General features: G+C 47.1%; 1 pseudogene; it reads left to right on the forward strand.

The window, feature by feature from the left end:
* The first annotated feature begins 3,393 nt into the window (after positions 1-3,393).
* LOC115934040 (olfactory receptor 7E24-like) lies at positions 3,394-6,189 on the forward strand (annotated as a pseudogene).
* Positions 6,190-6,722: the final 533 nt, after the last annotated feature.

Here is a 6,722-nt window from a genome sequence, read left to right on the forward strand (position 1 = left end):
GGCTCGAGACCCCTAGAAGTTTCCCAGCAGAGACCTAGGCTGCGTGTTGCTCCAGTAGGTTGATGACCTTCTGCTGGGACTCCCCACGGCAGTCGGGTGTGCCAAGGGAACAGATGCCCTACACCGGCACCTGGAGGACTTTGGGTAGAAGGTGTAGAAGAAGAAAGCTCAGATCTGCCGACAGCAGGTAAGTTACTTGGGACTGACTATCCGACAGGGGTTGGAACACAGCCCAGGATCAGAATGAAAGTAGGTCATTTGCAATCTAGTGGAGCCTAAGAGCAGGAGGCAGGTGAGAGAATTCTTAGGAGCTGTGGGGTTTTGTAGACTGTGGATCCCAAACTTTGCAGTATTAGCCAAGACTTTGTATGAGGTCACAAAGTGGGTGGGGACCGGGAACATTTGGAATGCGGATCCCAACAACAGCAAGTCTTTCATAAGTTAAAGGAAAAACTTCTGGCAGCCCCAGCCCTGGGGCTACCCGATCTGACAAAGCCTTTTCCATTGTATGCATCAGAGAGAGAAAAGATGGCAGCTGGACTTTGAACCCAAACTGTGGGGCCCTGGCTGAGACCGGTGGCCTACCTCTCTAAACAACTAGACGGGGTTTCTAAAGGATGGCCCCCCTGTTTGAGGGCCTTGGCAGCAACTGCCCTGCTAGTACAAGAAGGAAATAAGCTGTCTCTTGGGCAAAACCTGAACATAAAGGCCTCCCGTGCTGTGGTGACTTAAATGAATACTAAAGGACATCATTGGCTAACAGATGCCAGACTCACCAAGTACCAAACTTTGCTCTGTGAGAATCCCCGTATAACCATTGAAGTTTGTAACACCCTACACCCCGCCACCTTGCTCCCGGTATCAGAGAGCCCTGTCGAGCCTGATTGTGTAGAAGTGTTGGACTCAATTGACTCTAGCAGACCTGATCTCCGGAACCAGGCTTGGGCATCAGGAGACTGGGAACTATACGTGGATGGGAGCAGCTTCTTCAACCCCCAAGGAGAGAGAGGTGCAGGGTATGCAGTGATAACCCTGGACACTGTTGTTGAAGCCAGATCGTTGCCCCAGGCCACTTCAGCCCAGAAAGCTGAACTCATTGCTTTCATTCGGGCCTTAGAACTCAGTGAGGGTGAGACTGTCAACATTTACACTGATTCTCGGTATGTATTTTCAACCCTTCAAGTGCATGGAGCATGATAGAAAGAAAAGGGCCTACTGAACTCTGGGGTAAAAGACAGAAAATATCAACAAGAAATCTTGCAATGATTAAAAGCAGTATGGAAACCCCACAAGGTGGCAGTTATGCATTGCAGAGGACACCAGCGAGCTTCCACCTTTGCTGGGTTTGGGGAATCCCCGCGCTGACTCAGAGGCTTGAAAAGCAGCATCTGCCCCCTTCCAGGCATCAGTGCTCCCTCAAGCACCTGATCTTGGACCTACATCTTCTAAAGAAGAATAGCACTTTCTCCAGGTAGAGGGAAGGACAAGTGGTGGAGGAAGGATGGATTCGGTTACCAGATGGGACAGTAGCTGTGCCACAGCTGCTAGGAGCTGCAGTTGTACTGGCTGTGCACGAAACCACCCATCGAGGTCAGGAGTCACTGGAAAAGTTGTTAGGCCGGTATTTCTACATCTCGCCTCTGTCAGCCCTTGCCAAAACGGTGAGGCAGTGGTGTGTTACCTGCCGACAGCATGATGCGAGGCAAGGTCCAGCCGTTCCGCCCGGCATACGAGCTTATGGAGCAGTCCCCTTTGAAGGTCTCCAGGTGGACTTCAGAGAGATGCCAAAGTGTGGAGGTAACAAGTATGTACTAGTTCTTGGGCGTACCTACTCTGGGTGGGTGGAGGCCTATCCAACACGAACTGAGAAAGCTCGTGAAGTAACCCCTGTGCTTCTTCGAGATCTGATTCCTAGATTTCGACGGCCTTACGGATCGGCTCAGACAATGGGCCTGCGTTTTTGGCTGCCTTGGTACAGAAGACGGCAAAGGTATTGGGGATCACGGGGAAACTGCAAGCTGCCTCCCGGCCTCAGAGTTCCGGAAAGGTGGAGCGGATGAATCGGACTATCAAAAATAGTACTATTGTCTTCCCCGCTGGATATTTAAAACAGCAGCACAAGGGGCGTCAAACCACCTCCTAAATTTGAGGGAATGTTATCCACTCCCCATCTCCCCCAGCCCCGGATATTAGAGACAATAACACAGGGGTAATGTACACCCACTGCTTTATTGGGAGTAATATCCTCTGCCTTCTTGGATATTAGGAACAATATCACACTGTGCGTGTACGCCTGTCGCGAAATTCAATGGAATGTCATCCTGCGCCTACCTGGATATGACAAACAATATCACAGGGGATGTACAACTTCTGAGATATTGGAAGTGATATCATCCTCTCCCCTCTGGAAGTTAGGGACAATATCACAGGGGTAGTGTACACCCTCTGGGATGTTGGGACTAATATCATCCTCCCGCCCACTGGATATTAAAAACCATATCACAAGGGGCGTGTACACACACTTCAATATTGGTATGAATACCATCCTCTCCCTCTTTGGGTATTCGGTGCCATATTTCTGGTGGGGTATACACCACCTGCAATATTGGAAGTAATATGATTTTCTCCCCCCCTGGATATCACAAGCAATATCACAGGGGGTTGTGAACAACCCCTGCGATACTTGGAGCAATATCATCGTCTCCCCTCACGATTACTAAGAACAATATCGTAGGGATGGGGGATGCACACCCCTTTTCATATTTGATATCATCCTCTTCCCCCCTGGATATTAGGAGCAATATCAGGAAGGGATGTACAGACCCTGCGACCTTTGCTGTCATATAATTGTCAAAAATGTCACTGGGGATGTGAACAGCCCTGTGATATTGAGAGTAGTATCATCCTCTCCCCCCTTGCATATTGGGAACAACATCACAGGTGGGGTGTGCTGCCTCTGTGATATTGGGAGTAAAATTTTCCTCTCTTCCCCTGGACATTAGGAAGGGCATCAGAGGGGGGAGGGTGTACATTCTCTGCGATATTCAACGTAACCTTATCCTCTCCCTCCCAGGGTACTCAGAACAATATTACAGGAGGGGTGTACACCCTCTGCGATATTGAGAGTCATGTCATCCTCTTTCGCTCTGGATATTAGGAACAATATCACAGGGTTGTGTACACCCCCTGCGATATTGGGAGTGATATCATCCTCTCTCCCTGTGGATATTAGGAAGAGTATCACAGGGCTGTGGAAACCCCCTGAGGTACTGGGAGTAATACCATACTCTCTCCCTCTGGAAATAGGAAGATTTTCACAGGGGCGTGTACACCCCCTGCGATATTGGGAGTGAGATCATCCTCTCCACCCAGGAAATGACTAACAAGGTCACGGGGGTGTGTACTCCCCCTGCGCTATTGGGAGTAATGTCGTCCTCCCCAAACCTGGATGTTAGCAACGAGATCACAGAGGGGGTGTACACACCCTGCGACATTGGAAGTAATATGATCCTCTCCCCACCTGGATACTGGGAAAGATACCACAGCGCGGGCATACGTTTCCTACGCTGTTGGGGGTAATATCATTCTTTTCCTTTCTGGATATTAGGAAGAATATCACAGGGGTGCTGTACGATTACTTCGATATTGGGAGTAATATCATCCTCTATTTTCCTGGATATTGCGCACAAAAACACAAAAGGGTGTACAACCCCAGCGATATTGGGAGTAGTAGCATACTCTCCTTCCCTGGATGTCAGAAAACAATATCGTCAGGGCTGAACACCCCCGCGATAATGGGAGTCATGTTTACTCTTTCACAGGCCATTTGGAACAATATCACAGGGGGTGTTCACAAACAGGGGTGGTGTACACCCCCTGTGATATTGGGAGTAACATCATTTTCTCCACCTCCGGATATTAAGAACAATATCCCAGCGGGAGGTGGTACACCCCCAGTGATATTGCGAATAATGTCATCCTCTCCTTCCCTGGATATTAGGAACAATATCACAGGGGGGTGTACACCTTCTGTGATATTGGAAGCAATATCATCCTCTCCCCCGCTGGGTATTAGAAAAAAATATCACTCACGGTGTACACCCACTGTGATATGAGGAGTAATATCTTCCTAGGGTACTACGAATAATTTCATAGTCTGTACACACATGGTGTACACTCACTGTGATATTAGAAGTAATAACTACCTAGTAGATAACGAATAACATCGCAGGGTGTACACCCACTTTGACATTAGCTGTAATATTTTTCTGAGTTGTTACAAATAAGATCACATGGTGTACAAACATGGTGTACACTCACTGTGATATCAGGAGTTGTATCTCTGTAATATATTATGAATAATATCACAGGGTGTACACCCACTGTATTATTAGGAGTAATATCTCTGTAGGATATTACAATTAAGATCACAGGGTGTAGAGCTGCGGTGATATTAGGAGCAATATCTTTCTAGGATATTACAAATAATATCACAGGGTGTACGCCCACTCTGCTGTCAGGAGCAATATCTCCCTAGGTTATCAAAAATCCCATCACAGGGTGTGCAATCTCTGCCTTCCAGGTTCTAAAGGATTCTCCTGCTTCAGCCTCCCGAGTAGCTAGGGTTACCCGCCACCACGCCCGGCTGATTTTTTTTTTTTATTTTCACTGGAGATGGGGTTTCACCAAGTTGGCCAGGCTGGTCTGGAACTCCTGACCTCAGGTGATCCATCAGCCTCGGCCGCCCAATGTGCTGGGATTACAGGTGTGAGCCATGGTGCTTGGCCAAGAGTTCTATATTCAATTCATTTGGAAACACAGCTCCCATCTTTGAGTGTGCATGTACTTTTATGAAGAAATGATGTCAGAAAACCGAAGGATGATAATAAATATGAAAAGTAAGAGGCATGTGAAAAGTTCTTCCGATTGAGAACTATAAGGTTTGATGTCGTTTTCAGATAATAGGGTCCTAGCTCTTGTGTCGTCCTTTTACATATTCTACATCCATGGAAGTTGTAACACGGTGTCAGAATAAAGTAGAGTGTATTTCACGGCTTCTCAATTTCTTTCAATTAGGCTGAGATCTTTTTCTTAAAGAGAGAAGGACATTGTCATTGCATTGTATTTTTTCTGAAAAGAGTAGGCCGTATTTTACTGAGATCACGGATTTGTTATATATGACGTTTTGGTCTTCTAACATTCTTCAGTGGATTTTCTCTAAAGTAGTATGTACAGAAAGCCTTGTACAGCAAAAAAGTAAATCACGCAATAATTCTGAGATTTTTGGAATTGTCACAGCTGAGAAACATTGCTGGCGGTGTATGGTCCGCAAGTGTGAAGATGTTCCTTGTGAATTGCTTGCATCCAGCATTAAGGGCTGGTTTTTATCTTTTATTTTTCCAATCCTCTTTCCTTCTCAAGGTGTCCAAGACACACAGAGCCACGGAATCTCACAGGTGTCTGAGAATTCCTCCTCCTGGGACTCTCAGAGGATCCAGAACTGCAGCCGTCCTCGCTTTGCTGTCCCTTTACCTGTCCCTGTATCTGGTCACAGTGTTGAGGAACCTGCTCAGCATCCTGGCTGTCCACTCTGACTCCCCCCTCCACACCCCCATGTACCTCTTCCTCTCCATCCTGTGCTGGGCTGACATCGGTTTCACCTCAGCCACAGTTCCCAAGATGATTGTGGACATGCAGTGGCATAGCAGAGTCATCTCTCATGCTGGCTGCCTGACGCAGATGTCTTTCTTGGTCCTTTTTGCATGTGTAGAAGGCATGCTCCTGACTGTGATGGCCTATGACTGCTTTGTAGCCATCTGTCGCCCTCTGCACTACCCAGTCATCGTGAATCCTCACCTCTGTGTCTTCTTCGTTTTGGTGTCCTTTTTCCTTAGCCTGTTGGATTCCCAGCTGCACAGTTGGATTGTGTTACAATTCACCATCATCAAGAATGTGGAAATCTCTAATTTTGTCTGTGACCCCTCTCAACTTCTCAAGCTTGCCTGTTCTGACAGCGTCATCAATAGCATATTCATATATTTCGATAGTACTATGTTTGGTTTTCTTCCCATTTCAGGGATCCTTTTGTCTTACTATAAAATCGTCCCCTCCATTCTAAGGATTTCATCGTCAGATGGGAAGTATAAAGCCTTCTCCACCTGTGGCTCTCACCTAGCAGTTGTTTGCTGATTTGATGGAACAGGCATTGGCATGTACCTGACTTCAGCTGTGTCACCACCCCCCAGGAATGGTGTGGTGGCGTCAGTGATGTAGGCTGTGGTCACCCCCATGCTGAACCTTTTCTTCTACAGCCTGAGAAACAGGGACATACAAAGTGCCCTGCGGAGGCTGCGCAGCAGAACAGTCGAATCTCATGATCTGTTCCATCCTTTTTCTGGTGTGGGTGAGAAAGGGCAACCACATTAAATCTCTACATCTGCAAATCCTGCCCCTTAGTCACATTATTTTTGTGGCTTGATGGCTTTTATTCCTTCCCGCATTTCCTTTGTGAATATTGCTTTCTTCGTTATGCCTTTAACTGGAATGGGTGAGGATTTCTGGGATCCTTTGTTTAGCAGAAACCTCATGACAGAATCCTCTCTACCTAGGCGGCCTCCTTTATTTTCTGAGCAATAACCCTGTCATCCAGGTGGAATCACTACCATCTTTTTATATACACGAAGTCCTCACTTCATTTTGGAATTCCCTGAAAACTGACTTTA

Source organism: Gorilla gorilla, chromosome 2 (assembly GCF_029281585.2).
Source record: "Gorilla gorilla gorilla isolate KB3781 chromosome 2, NHGRI_mGorGor1-v2.1_pri, whole genome shotgun sequence".
NCBI classification, from domain to species: domain Eukaryota; kingdom Metazoa; phylum Chordata; class Mammalia; order Primates; family Hominidae; genus Gorilla; species Gorilla gorilla.